Raw genomic sequence first — 14903 nt, 5'->3', positions numbered from 1 at the left:
CATAATTGTGGTCAATTTGAAGGATTAAAGTCAACGAAAGCGAGCCGTCGCAAAAGTGAAACCGTGATTGGTTTGCCGGGGGTAGGAAATGGTTCCAATTTTTACACAACATCTTTTTTGGATATTACAATACAAATTATAATACTGTTTTTAACACATTGTTTTTTTTTTCCTTAAACATAAAGCTCTATCAAATTCTATTCAGCAGCAGAACTTAGTCAATCTACTTAGAATCGATTTTTGAATATCTTCTATATAATTTAAAGATAAGTGTTGCTTCGTAATCGATTAACTCAAGAACTACTACACAGAATTTGTTAAATCCTTCAAGATTGAACTTTAATAAATCATTTAAAAACAGATTTTAAGAACCTATTGCTTTCAAAAGCAATTCCAATGTATTGGTTTGTAAACTTCATATTTTAAATTCAATTTCAAGGTCCGAAGGACCATTTGTTGTACTTTGATTGCAAAATGTTTACAGTTATGATCAGTAATTAATTTTAAATTAAAAAGCCTGCTGAAAAAGGACAACTACAATTTTTATCTGCTTAAAATGAGTTCAATAAATTTTCTTTATATGAATGCTGATATTAAAAGATCCATTATTTTCCTTCGAGGGTATCAATTGTGCATTTTTGTTAAGTACATTGAGTAAGGGGTCTTAAGGACCAACTTAGTTTGTATCTCCTTTTAACACACTATTTTATAAATAGGCAGGAATTATTGAAATCCAGTAAAAGATAAGTTTAATTTTGAAATAAATAATTTCTAAAAACTTGTTATTTCAACTTAGTTTTACTTACCTTCACCCTACAGTTTAAATTTAATTTATTTGTAACCATTTTTTTCTACACAAACAAAAAACTTTTCTTTTTTTTTTGATCAGATAAGCTCTTTTTCTTGTGCTAAAAGTTTTTGCCTTTTTTCCTTTAATTCTACAAAAGTTTTGCAATGTTAAACAGAAAAAGTTTAATTTTAGCAAATAAAAAGGTCACATTTATTTATGTTAATGCGTGATTTTTTTCTTCTCTGTTTTATAAAAAAAAAAATACTAATATAATTTCTCAAATCTCAAAAATAAAAAAAATACTAGAACCCTAACAAAAACCATCATTTACCAATTAAAAAATCATTAGCATTTAACAAAGTTATTGTGTATTTTACTGACTGACTTGTAATCTGAACTACACAACCATCAAGTGGAGTCAACAAAAATTTGTTGCCCTAAACTCTAGCAATAATTTCGAATTAATTAACCAAGTAGTAGTAGTAGTAGGAAGGAAGCCTCAGAAAAAAAATGAAACAATATCCAACCTTACATTATTAAACGTAAAGTTTCATTACATTTAACAGTTTTCAATTTAAAAATGTAGAGTGAAACTAGAAAAAAATCAACCTCAAATGGCGATAAAAAGCAACATGTTACTTGCAACAATTTCATTTCGCTTCACTTCATTCATTCATTCACTTGTCAATGTTCATTTCCACGAGCTGAAAATAAGAAAAACTAACACACACAATTGGTTAGAGGCAGGCAGGAGAGAGAAGAAACTAGAAAAATATCACAGGGAAAGCAACAATCTTTGTAAATGTGTAAGTGTGAGTGCGAATGTGTGTAATAATTATAGTAATGTGGAAAATGTTCTTTGTTGCTAATGCATGGATTTACAGTGGGGATGAAGTAAATAGCATAAAACTAAGATAGAGATAGGCACTTGGCTGGTGTCATCATAGAGAAGACTGATACTCGGGTGTCATATAGACTTCCCGACGAATCCAGTGTTTTCCATCCTGAGATCTTGGCGGTATTGAAAGTCTCGGAATTGAATTTGGCGAACGTGACTAAGGAGAAAATATAACAATTTGGCACGATGTTCTGGGTATCTCTCTCTTCCATTAGCGTTCTTAGAAATCGAAGTATGACTTATATCCGACAGACTGTTTGAAGGGTGTGTAGTATTCCCAGACGGATCTAAGACGGAGTCAGGCACAGTTTTCATAGAGAAGACTGATATTCGAATTTCAGAGACTTCCCGACGCATCCAGTGTCTTCCAGGCTGAGATTTTGTAGGTCTTTAAAGTTTCCGAGGAATTGATAATGGCGAACGTGACCAAGGAGAAAATATGTCAATTTGGCACGATGTTCTGGGAATATTTTTCTTTCTTTAGCGATCTTAGAAATCGAAAGGGTGTGTAGTATTCCCAGACGGATCTAAGACGGAGATAGACACAATCTTCGTAGAGAAGACAGACTCGGATGCCATAGACTTCCCGTGGAATCCAGATTTCAATACCGCCAGGCTAAGATCTTGGCGGTATTGTAATCCACGGAATTGATTATGGCAAACGTGACTAGGGAGAAAACAATTTTGCACGAAATTGGATGCCTTGAAACCGTTGTTCCGGGAATTACGGAATGCATGATCTCTATCTTCCAATAGCGTTCTCAGAAAGGGAAGAATAACTTGGATCCGACAGATTGTTAGAAGGATGTGTAGTATTCCCATACGGATCTAAGATGGAGACAGGCACATGACGGGTGTCTTCATAGAGAAGACTGATACTCGGATGTCATATTGACTTCCCGACAAATCCTCTATCTCCCATCCTGAGATCTTGGCGGTATTGAAAGCCTGAGAATTAATTATGGCGAACGTGATAAGGTAGAAAACAATTTTGCACGAAATCGGATGTCTTGCAACCGGAATGCTTGATCTCTATCTTCCAATAGCGTTCTCAGAAAGGGAAGAATAACTTGGATCCGACAGATTGTTAGAAGCATGTGTAGTATTCCCATACGGATCTAAGATGGAGACAGGCACATGACGGGTGTTTTCATAGAGACGACTGATACTCGGATGTCATATTGACTTCCCGACAAATCCTCTATCTCCCATCCTGAGATCTTGGCGGTATTAAAAGCCTCGGTATAGATTATGGAGAACATGACTAGGGAGAAAACAATTTTGCACAATTTTCGCGTTCTCACAAAGCTTGAATCCGACAGACTGTTTGAAGGTGTGTAGTATTCATGTGTTCTTCATCGATAAGACTGATACTCGGATGTCATAGAAATTCCGACGAATACAGTGTCTTCCAAGCTGAGATCTTGGCGTCTTTAAAGTCTCGTTCGCCATAATAAATTCCGAGAAAATATGACAATTTGGCACGTCTTGGACACGACGTTCCGGGAACCATGGACTGCATGGTCTCTATCTTCCAATAACGTTCATAGAAAAGAAAGATTTGCGAACGTAACTAGGGAGAAAATATTACTATTTATGTCGACAGTTTAAGATTTTACACTAAATCGGATGCCTTGGACGCGACGTTCCGGGAATCTACTTACTTTAGATAGTTCTCAGAAAGAGAAGAGTGACTTGAATCCGACAGACTGTTAGAAGGGTGTGTAGTATTCCCAGGCGGATCTAAGACGGAGATAGGAGATAAGGCTGGTGTCTTCATAGAGAAGACTGACACTCGTATGTCATAGACTTTCCGACGAATCCAGTGTCTTCCAGATCTTCACGGTCTTTAAAGTCTCGGAATTGATTATGGTCACGTTTGCCATAATCAAATCTGACAATTTTGCGCGTAATCGATTGTTTCCAGGTTGAGATCTTGCCAGTCTTTAAAGCCTCGGAATTGATTATGGCGAACGTGACTAGGGAGAAAATATGACTATTTATGTTGACTGTTTATGATTTTGCACTAAATCGGATGCCTTGGACGCTACGTTCCGGGAATCTACGGACTGTATGGTCTCTGTCTTCCAATAAAGTTCTCAGAAAGTGAAGAGTGACAGACTTTTTGAAGTTTTTGCTGAGATAGGCACAGGACTGGTGCCTCCATAGAGAAGACAAATCGAGTGTCTTCCAGGCTGTGATCTTGGCGGTCTTTAATGCTTTGGAACTGATTATGGCGACTGTTACTATGGGGGGAAATATATCATGCTGAGATCTTGGCGGTCTTGAAAGCTTTGGAATTCAAAATAGCGAACGTGACTACAAATTTTCCAAGTTATTATTTATGCATGTCTTAAGACCTGAAGTTGAGGGAAATAGAGTTAAAAAATTGCATAAACGTTGCTCTTTTCCTACTCCTTTCTATACATACATCCTGAGTATGTTGTTCTTGCTCAACCTAAACTATATGTATGTGGTTATTGCTATTTGTGTTGTAGTTTAAAATATAAAGTTTCGACAGAGAAATCCTTGAAAGTAGTTGATTTTTTTTGTATTCCTCTACTTCTAAAACCAAGTACATTAACATAAGAGGCAGGCAGGCAGCCAGTGATACTTTTCACCTTTGATCCTAATGACAGTCTCAGTACAAAGGTGACAATATAATACACGACGTTTTTGTTTCTTCCTTTACTTTTTTTTAACAAAGTTTTTTTTCTATTCTTGTCATACCCAAAGTAAAGTAAAACTTAGTTTAGTTGCAGTTTTTATGATAAGGTTTCTTTTTTTTTTCTTTCTATTCATATGTATTTCTGTTGTTGTGTGGAAAAAAAGCAAAGGTGGAGTTTGAAGTTTCTTTTATGGCGTGTAAGATGTATCAGTTGGGTTTAAAGTTAAGATTTATGTATTTGAATATAAAAAGTTGAAGAAAGTCTCATTAACAACAAAAAAAAATAATAATACTTTGAAAGATGAGGTATTATTCGTAAGGAGGAAACTAATTAAAAGGTTTTAAGGGTCTTTAAAAAATAGTATTTTGAAAGTTGTTTGTGGAAAACAGGATAATTAAACGAAAAACTGTACATAAATGCACTAAGTAAGTGCAACATTTGATTGTTATAGTCAAAATTAGTTTGAATCAAAAGCAGGCTGAATTTTCCTAAAACCACTAATTCTGTTTAGGTTCGAAGGACCACAATAGTGGTTCCATAGGTATTGTTTTTCGGAATTCTGTATTTATATTAAATTATTCTGATTACATTCTGTTTATCATGCGCTGAACCTTATTTGTCTAAGTTGAATTTGAATCAAAAGCAGGCTTAATTGTCATAGAACCACTAATTCTGTTTTGGTTCGAAGGACCACAATGATGCTTCCATAGGTAATGTTTTTGGGATTTCTACATTGTATTTATATTAAATTGTATTGATTACATTCTGTTTTTCATGCGCAGAGCCTTATTTGTCTAAGTTGAATTTAAATCGAAGGACCATTCCTTTTAATTACATAAACAGCCACTATTTGACAAATGTATGTGAGAATTTTGGACACAATTGAATGCAAAACATTCCAATTTATGATATTTAATCAAAATTAGGTTAGACAGAATTGTGGTAATTTGTTTTGGAGCGAAGGACCATAATTGTCAAGAGACAAACTATGTTGACAGTGAATCAATCCTTTTAACTTCCTTTATCTCTTGAAAAAGGATTTATTGAATGTAAAATGTTACTATTCAATTCAAAAAGCATATTTTTCTCAATTTAACTAATAGTATTGACTTATACCAATAAGCATTTTTACTGGAATTCAAATTGAAAGCAAGTGTAATTCAAGCCTTGAATTATAGTCAAGCAATTGAATTACAGTTGTATTACACTTTATTTCAATAGCATTCTCCAGTAAGAAGGAGACATAAATTCAAGTCATAAGTTTTTTCTTTGAATAATATTTAATTTTTCAAGTATTTTTCAAGTTTAAAACATAATTACATTTGCATTCAAGTCAAATTCCAACAAAATGTTCAAGTGCTTGAATTTTTGGGTGTTTGGTGCTTACTGGGATTCATTTAATATGTTGACTGAACCAGCCCTTTTAATTTTCATTTCAGACTATTATTAATGCTTGGGGTTTAGGTGCGAAGGACCACATTCGTTCCCATGAACTATTGAGTGCAAAACGTTCATGTTAAGTTCGAAGGACCACATTTTTCCTATTTTCACTAAAATGATTGTCTTATATATTTAATATGTTCACAGTGAACCAGTCCTTTTAACTTCCTTCACAAACGATTGCCAGTGATTAGGAGTTCATAAGCGAAGGACCAAATTTGGTTTTTTCCTTCTGTTAAAATATTGAGTGCAAACCATAGCCGTTTAGTTTTTCACAATTCCATTATCATTGTTGCCTTATAAACATAATTTATTATGTTCACCGTGAACCATCATCAAACGGTTGTCAATGTTTAGGAGTTTGAGGAGCGAAGGACCAAATCCTTAATTAACTTTCTAATATAAAAATGAATGCAAAATACCACTGTTTAATTCAAAGGAGCATATTTCTCTGTCACTGCGATCCAGATCTTTTAATTTCCATCACAAACTATGGTCACTGCTTAGGTGCGAAGATAAAATATTGATTTTAAAACGTTCCCGTTTTTATAATTTCACTAAGATTATTGCCCTTTTAACACTATTTAATATGTTCAAAGCGAACCAGTTTTTTAAATTCCATCACAAACGACTGTCGCTGCTTAGGTGCGAAGGACGTTTTCCATTTTTAGCCTCCTGCTAAAATATTGAATGCCATATTGACCTGTTTAGTTCGAAGGACCATAATTTAATATGTTCACAGTGAACTAGTACTTTGCTTATAGGTTTAAAGTGCGAAGGATCATATCAGCCATTGCCTTCTGATAAAATAAACGTTCCTGTGTTGTTCGAAGGACCATATTTTTCATAATTTCACTAAGATTTATGTCTATGTCTACCGTGAACCAGTCATTTTAACATCCTTCACTAACGATTGTCACTGATTAGGATTTTATAATCGATGAACCAAATTCGTTTTTTTCCTTCAAACCATAGCCGTTTAGTTTTTCACAATTCCATTAGGATTGTTGCCTTATAAACATAATTTATTATGTTCACCGTGAACCATCATCAAACGGTTGTCACTGTTTAGGGGTTTTAAATTCTTAATTTATTTCCTAATATAAAAATTAATGCAACATATCCCTGTTTAATTCAAAGGAACATATTTCTCACTGCGATCCAGATCTTTTAACTTCCATCACAAACTATTGTCACAGCTTAGGAGTTTTTTGTCTCCTGATAAAATATTGATTTTTAAACGTCCCTGTTTTTATAATTTCACTAAGGTTATTGCCTTTTTAACACTATTCCATCCATAAATTCCATCACACACTGTTGTCACTGCTTAGGAGTTTATGTGCGAAGGACCACACCCGTTGAATGCCATGTTTAAGTTCGAAGGACCATATTTTATATAATTTCACTAAGATGGTTGTCTTATAAACATAATTTAATATGTTCACAGTGAATTAGCACTTTGCTTAGGTGTCATTTGCCTCCTGATAAAATAAAAGTTTCTGTTTAGTTCGAAGGACCATATTTTTATTATTGTCTTATTATGTTTACATTAAACCATTTACTGTCTGGGGTTTAGGTACGAAGGACCAATACTTTTTTATATATTTCCTTTTATTTGCAGTTGGATTTCTAGGCAATCAATTTATTTTTAGGGGTTTAAGTGGAAAGGATCATATCCGTCATTTGCCTTCTGATTAATAAACGTTGCTGTTTAGTTCAAAGCGAAACAGTCCTTTTAAATTCCATCACAAAATGTTGTCACTGCTTAGGAGTTTAAGTGCGAAGGACCACATCCGTTGAATGCCATGTTTACGTTCGAAGGACCATAATTTTTATAAATTCATTAAGATTGTTGTCTTATCAACATAATTTAATATGTTCACAGTGAATTAGCACTTTGCTTAGGGGTCATTTTCCTCCTGATAAAATGAAAGTTGCTCTTTAGTTCGAAGGACCATATTTTTATTATTGTCTTATTAACATAATTCAATATGTTTACATTAAACCATTTAATGTTTGGGGTTTAGGTACGAAGGACCAATACTTTCTTATATATTTTCTCTTATTTGTAGTTGAATTTCTAGGCAATCAATTTATTTGTTTACCATGCCTGGATATTAAGATATGTCTCCTTTATATAAGAACTATATTTTTTCAATACCCCTAGAATTAGTAGCTTAAATAACACTTGATTTAATGATTACATTTATTCAGGTTCGAAGGACCACATTTTTCAACACTTATTTCCAAAATTTCCAAAATTAAATGCCACCCTAATCTTACTCTCTCTTTATCTGTTCTCTCACATGCAACAGTCTTGTCTGTCTTCGAACGTTGTAATCGTACTGGCAACCACATAATCCAAAGGACACTAGAGGTGTCACAATCATACCATAAAGTAGATTGCTGCAATTTTTTTATCTCGACTTTTGCTTTCATTTTGTCTTAGTTTCTTTACAGCAAAAAAGTTTATTTTAAGTTTTTTGGTTTAAGTTTAGTAGGAAAATCAACATAGTTGTTGTAATGAAAACTTATAAATTTCTAACAACAAGTATAAACATTAGAGCGTATTTGAACTTTTAAGATATAAAGAACTTTACCTCTTTTTCTTTTCTTTGCTACTCTGTCTTATTTTTATGTGGAATTAATGACGTTTGACGGGGTACGTAATGATGTTAAATTGAAAAGTCGATAAAATTTAATATGAAAAGAAGAACTTATGAGTTAGAGTGGAAATTTTGAAAGTAAAAATAAATTGGCAAGAAATAAATAACAGAAAAAGTTTTCAGACTATTAGAAAAGTTGAGATGAATAACGATTTTACTACTACTCTTTTTAATAATTTATCTTAAATTTGAAGAAATATGCAGGATAAAACAACACCCATTCGATATCAATCAAAGTCTCTCAAAATCGTTACATTTTAAGAATAATATAATAAAAATTAGGCTGAATCGAAGAGATTAAATTGTAGTAGTACCACTTACTCTTGTTTGGTGCGAAGGACCATAATTAGATTTCTTTCATTAAAAGCATTTTGGCGCGAAGGACCAAATTATCTTCTTATACATATTTTCTTTTATCTATAGTATATTTTCTTAGTTTCTTATTAGATGTTTCCAACAAATTTTACTACAAACTTGAATTTATTAACATTAAACAGTTCCTCTTATTTAAAATTACATTTGTTTTGCTAAATATTTTAACCATCAATCATAATTTTCCATCTGTCATCCAACTATTACAATATGTTTAATAGTATAAATGGAAATTCTTACAATGAATACTCAAAAAATTGTGACACATGTAAATTAGATGGAATTGTACTCAAAACTAGCACATGTTTTATACATAACAGATATGAAGATGGGTGAGATAAGTTTGGCCAGAAATAAAAAAAAAGAAACATATTGAATGATGTTTTAAAAATTCTTAAAAAAATTTAAATTATAATTCTCTAAAGAATGAAATTTTGAAAGAATGAAATTCAGAAACCAAATAGTTGGTTTCTGTAATGTAAACAGTAATACTTACAGTTGTACCTACAGTAAATAATTCTCATGTAGTTTATATTTAAATTTAAATATAATAGATCAGCATGAGAAGAAAAGAGAAAGCAAAAATCCACTAGCGATCTCTTCATATCTTTATCTTAGATAACAAAGAGACAAAAATTATTTTTTCAGTGGAAATAAACTCGACGAAACAGAATTAGAGGGAAGGGAATTAACACAGAGGAGGTTCCTTGCTTGGCTCCTCGGCGATAGGGATCAGAAGTCCATAATGTGGTGGCACAGGTTGATTTATTAACCCACCTTGCTTGGGCAAGTTTGTAATATGCGTCATGTATCAGTTTCTTGCAGGTTGACAACGGGATTACACAGAGGAAGTCTATTTCGTCGTCCGACATCCAGGCTCCTCTTCCCGCCAAGTAATCAGCAATAAAATTGCCCTCATTATCTCTGTGTCCACATACCCATGTGAGTACAACTGTCGAATGTCTCGCCATCTCATTTAAGGATGTCCGGCATTCCTGGACCATATTTGATGTTGTGTAAACACCTACCAGGGATTTAAATGCGGATTTACTGTCAGTATATATATGGATATCTCTACCAGATACACTATAATATCTGAGCCAGTTTGCCGCTCTTCTAATGGCCGATATCTCTGAACCTGAAGGATTCTGCATCCATTTGGGAGTCTAAAGGATATTCTTATTCCGAATTCTGGAATGTATATACCGCCGCCCACCCTATCCCCCTTTTTGGACCCATCCGTATTGATTGATAGCCTCATTTCATCGACGGAGAGACCTTCAGCAGGCTCCATCCTGAATGGGATTGAGAAACCGAAATTCCTCAAAATTCCCTTCTTCCTTTTACCGCGCCTTAACGGAGTGGAACTTAGGCTCTCGGATAGTGCGAATTATCTAGGTATCATTCTAGACTCCAAGCTATCCTGGAGCCCGATTATCGAAGCGAGAGCGTGCAAGACGGCTATCGCTATTTATGCCTGTAGAAGGCCCACTGGGTAGATCTGGTTGTAGAGCCCATACTAATGTATAGAGCACTAGTATGGTGGAAGGCTCTAAGTAAATCCGTCTACTGCACTGGCTACCGGCTGATATCATGGCCAAACAATTGGCTCTAAATTCGGCGTTAAGGCTAAACACTGTATGAGCATGGAGGTCTAGTTATATCGGCCATGCGTCTATTCTGGGATGTATATCTTGTATTTCTATGAACATTGACTACAGGACTCCTTACCCTTTATTGACCGAAGCTTCTCTGTATCGATGGCGGGCGAGTTACCATCTTCTAGGGACACGTTTGTCATCTATACAGACGGCTCCAAGTCTGCTGTTGGAGTGAGTGGTGTCTTCTATATTCCCCGTTTTCAGAAGGAGGTGTGTTTCAGGCTACAGTATGAATGTAGTGTAATTCAAGCTGAGATTTCAGCCATCAAAAGGGCGTTACACTGGATAAAGTACTATAGGTTATTTGGTGTGAATATCCGAATTTGTACTGAAAGTAAGCCTGCTATCAGATCCCTCTTTGGTGTCTATTCGACATCCAGATTGGTACATGAATGCAGGGTATCTCTTAACGAGACATTCTAACCTGGAGTTATTCTGGGTGTACTAGGCAATGCTATTGCGGATGAACTGGCCAAAAAAGGTTCATGTTGGCAAGCCGACGAGATCGATATTTTGGTCGGTTTACTGCACACCTGCTGTAAATCACTCATACAGCATAAATTGTTAGAGTCTGCTCAGCTCAGATGGTCTAGTTTGACAAATTGCTCGATATCAAGGCTTACATGACTTGTTTCAGGGCACACTTAGAAATGTGACTGCGATGAAACAGCTGATTATTTTTTTTATTCAGTTTGAATTGTCAATTCACTTGTGGTTGTTGTGGCGAAAAATACAACAAACACAAAAGCAAAAACAACAACAGGCAACTTTGACAGTTCACCTACTTTTTAACAAAAACAAAGTACCTGTTGTTTTTGTATTGTTGTAGTGATGCAGTCACCTTTCTAAGTGTGCCCTGGATTGTTTTTACTCCATACAATGACTTCTGTAGAAGTTGCCATTAGGATGACAAGGAGGAAACGTTTGAACATATCCTCTGTATTTCCCCTGTTCTATCGGGGGAATGCGGATAGTCCTTTTTTCACGGCCTAGCGGATCTGTCTAGTGTGGATTTAGGAAGATGGATTCCTTCATTCGTGCGTTAGGTTGGTTTTGCACAGAACCCATTTCTGACATGTGAAACACCTCTTGAGAACCTGAGTATAATCCTTAGGGTATCACAGTGGACCCAAATGAGCTTGTAGTACTGGCTGCCTTTATATCCTAACCTATGGTCATTGTTGTAATTATTTATATAATTGCGGTATCCATAATATGCTAAAATTACCATCCACACGATTATGGCAATTATATAAGTATTTGATGGAGGTAAATTATAAAAAAAATCTTTTTTCCCCTGTTCAGGTCCATAGTTAGCAAACCGTTCAAAATTGAAGTAAACAATCAACTACAAAAATGTACTAAGATCGCAATAAACAACTTTCTAGAACATATGAACTTCCTAGGAATGATTCTTAACACCGTTTAGGTAGGTAGTAGGGTATTCGAATTATTCGATTTTTCTCGTGTTCGAATAAAACGAATAATTGGATTAAGAGATTTTAACTTGTTCGAATAATTCGATCACACGTTTAAAATTAATCGAATTATTCGAATAATTTAAATTTTTTTAAAAAAGTAAAGAATGAAGTTTTGATGTTGGTTTTTTAATATTTTATTGATAAAGAAAAACAAAAAATAAAGTTAAAGTTAAAAATTCAAGTATTGATAATGTTAAAAAACATTCGAAAACAAAGTCCATCATTAAATTTTCAACAGAAATATTCTGATCTGATCCCGAACAATCTACAAAACAATTGACTAGCAAACCCCTTTTTCCGTTTTGGAGCTATGCTTTAAAAAATTTGAGCTAGTTGGACATGATCCTGAATTCAAATACAATATAAACGTATTAAGAACTTGTTTATGTCGTTCATTAATTCGGGTTTTAAAATGAGTGACTAATTCTTTAGTAAATGAATTATTCACTTTATCTAAATTATTTATAACAAATTGTATTATACATCAAGCTCTACCAACGTTGCCGAATCTTTGCTTAATAAAGTGGTTTTAGGGAATTACACAATAAAGGGAATCTGTCCAAAGTTTGATATCATTGTCAATGAACGTGGCTAATTTGAAGTCAGTCAAAGATGTTCAAAATCATGTATATGACGAACTCTTGCAACAAAACGTTAGTTTGCAATATTTGTGTTTATCATTCGATTTATTAAATATTTTGCAACACTTACGTACGCGGTTAATAACATCACTTATATACATATATTTTAAGATCATGGCCTTCATCTATTTCAATGTAATCATTATAAATGTCATCCTTAATATAACTTTCGACGACCGTTTCAAAATCACATTCTCCATCACATTCAACTCCACTTTAATCTAAGTTAATATTTTGATTATTAATTGCGATTCTTCTAATATTTTGCCAGCTAAATAACAAATATTTTATTCCGTACCATTTATTTTTATTGGTTCAAGACCTAAGTTAAAAATTTTGAAAGATTTGTTTTTAGAATTGTAACTTATTGCAGTAATATTTATACATTTATAGAAGGAGCTGTCGGAACATTCACCTACAGTGATCAAAAGTCCCTTTGTATTTAGTTATTTGTCGAATTTCAGAAACAATACAATTGTTGTGAGTCATTATTACTTATTTAAATTTGAAATTATGAAAAATTTTAAGCAATTTAATAAATTTAAATACATATGAACATTTATTCGTTTTATTCGATTATTCTACATAAAATTGTTCGGATTATTCGTTATTCGAAAATGGGCATTTTTAAATTGTTCGAATAATTATTCGTAAGAAATTATTCGATTAATCGAACGATCATTAGTCGAATGAATACCCTAGTAGGTAGTAAGAAAAAACTAAGGGAATTAAGTGTTTTGGGCCATAAACTATTAAATTATTATAAACTAAAGCATACTTTTAGGCAGCTTTAAAAATATGTATTTCTAAATTTAGGTATTTCGATTTTTTTAAAGTTTTTTGGGATTTTGATCTTGAAGATGAAGTTTTTTTGATTTTATATGTTCACAATTGTTGTTCTTTACGACAAGGGCTACAACTTTGCCTCAGAGAGTAAATCAAAATTCCGAACTATTTGCAAGATATGAGCCTGAGAAAATGAACACTTTTTTTTGCAAAAATGACACCGAGGAAGAAATAGAAATACATATATATTTGCAAGGTTGTGATTATTTGAATATGTTTAATATCTGTATAATATACATACACATCTGCTGAAAATAATAGATACACCAAAATTTATTTTTTAAAAACGAAAAAAAATAATGGTATATTGTAAAATTATAAAAAAAATTCAGTCGATTTTTATTTATAGTTAAAAGGAGAGTAAAAAACAAAAACAAAATATTTCATAATTAATAATAAATATTATAAAGTAAATTAAATTTCTTAAATTTCGAAAAATTTGGTGCTCATAATAATAGATACATTTTTAAAAATTCTTATTAAACAAAAGCTAATAAATTTTATCTTAAAAAAATTAGTTTATTATTAAAGTAAAGCTAGTATCCAGTATATCCACCTTTGTTTTGTAAAACTTTCTCCACTCTTCTGGGTATACTGGATATCAAGTTCTGACACTTCTCCAATGGAATCTCGTACCATATTTTTTGCGTTTTCTCCCATAAATCGTCTTTATTTTTGAAAACTTCCTTCGAAAGCCTTATCTTTAATTCACTCCACAAGTTTTCTATTGGGTTTAAATCAGGGGATTGGCTGGGCCAGCTTAAAACAGGTACGTTATTCTCCAAGAACCAGTTTTTAACTAATCTTGAACTATGTTTTGGGTCGTTGTCCTGCTGGAATGTCCATATTAATGGCATATTTTCCGATGCATATGGAAGCATTACGTTTTCCAATATGTCTCTATACCCACTAGCATTCATGGTATCTTCTATTCGGAATATCGGACCAACACCATTCCATGAAAAGCAACCCCAAACCATTATGTTTCCCCCGCCATGTTTTACCGTCTTTTTTGTAAATTTAACGTGGAATTCTTTTCCTTTTGGTCGGCGTACATTTCTTTGGCAGTCGTTTCCAAACAAATTTATTTTTGTTTCGTCGCTCCATAAAATATTTCTCCATTTTTTTTCGCCTTCACACCCGGACCATTGTAAGTGCTCTTTAGCAAATTCTAATCTTGTCTTGATATTTTTTTGGCGCATTAGTGGCACTTTTCTGGCAATTCTTCCCGGCAATTTAGCTTGTAAAAGACGACGACGAACTGTTTGTGGACTGATTTCGTTACATAGCTCCGCAGAAATAGCTTTCGATGATATGAAAGGGTCTTTTTTAACCATAAGGACGATCCGCCTATCTGTTTCTGGACTGGTTTTCTTTGGTCTACCGCGAGTTTCTCTTTTTTGTTTTTTAGATAAAGCATTTTGGACAAAATGTAAAGA

General features: G+C 33.5%; 2 protein-coding genes across 3 annotated transcripts in view; both read left to right on the top strand.

Moving 5' to 3' along the window:
* Positions 1-14903, top strand: part of LOC135957023 (sex-lethal homolog) — a 176746-nt gene that overhangs the window by 119489 nt on the left and 42354 nt on the right. The window lies entirely within an intron of this gene.
* The window catches only part of LOC135957022 (putative uncharacterized protein DDB_G0290521), a 160808-nt gene continuing 155638 nt past the window's right edge, over positions 9734-14903 (top strand). The window contains exon 1 of the mRNA XM_065507674.1: positions 9734-9745. The gene's annotated coding sequence lies outside the window, so the exon portion shown is untranslated. The remainder of the gene's footprint in view (positions 9746-14903) is intronic.

The sequence above is a fragment of the Calliphora vicina genome, chromosome 4 (genome assembly GCF_958450345.1).
Source record: "Calliphora vicina chromosome 4, idCalVici1.1, whole genome shotgun sequence".
Classification (NCBI taxonomy): Eukaryota; Metazoa; Arthropoda; class Insecta; order Diptera; family Calliphoridae; genus Calliphora; species Calliphora vicina.
This window is presented reverse-complemented; position numbering and strand designations above follow the sequence as displayed.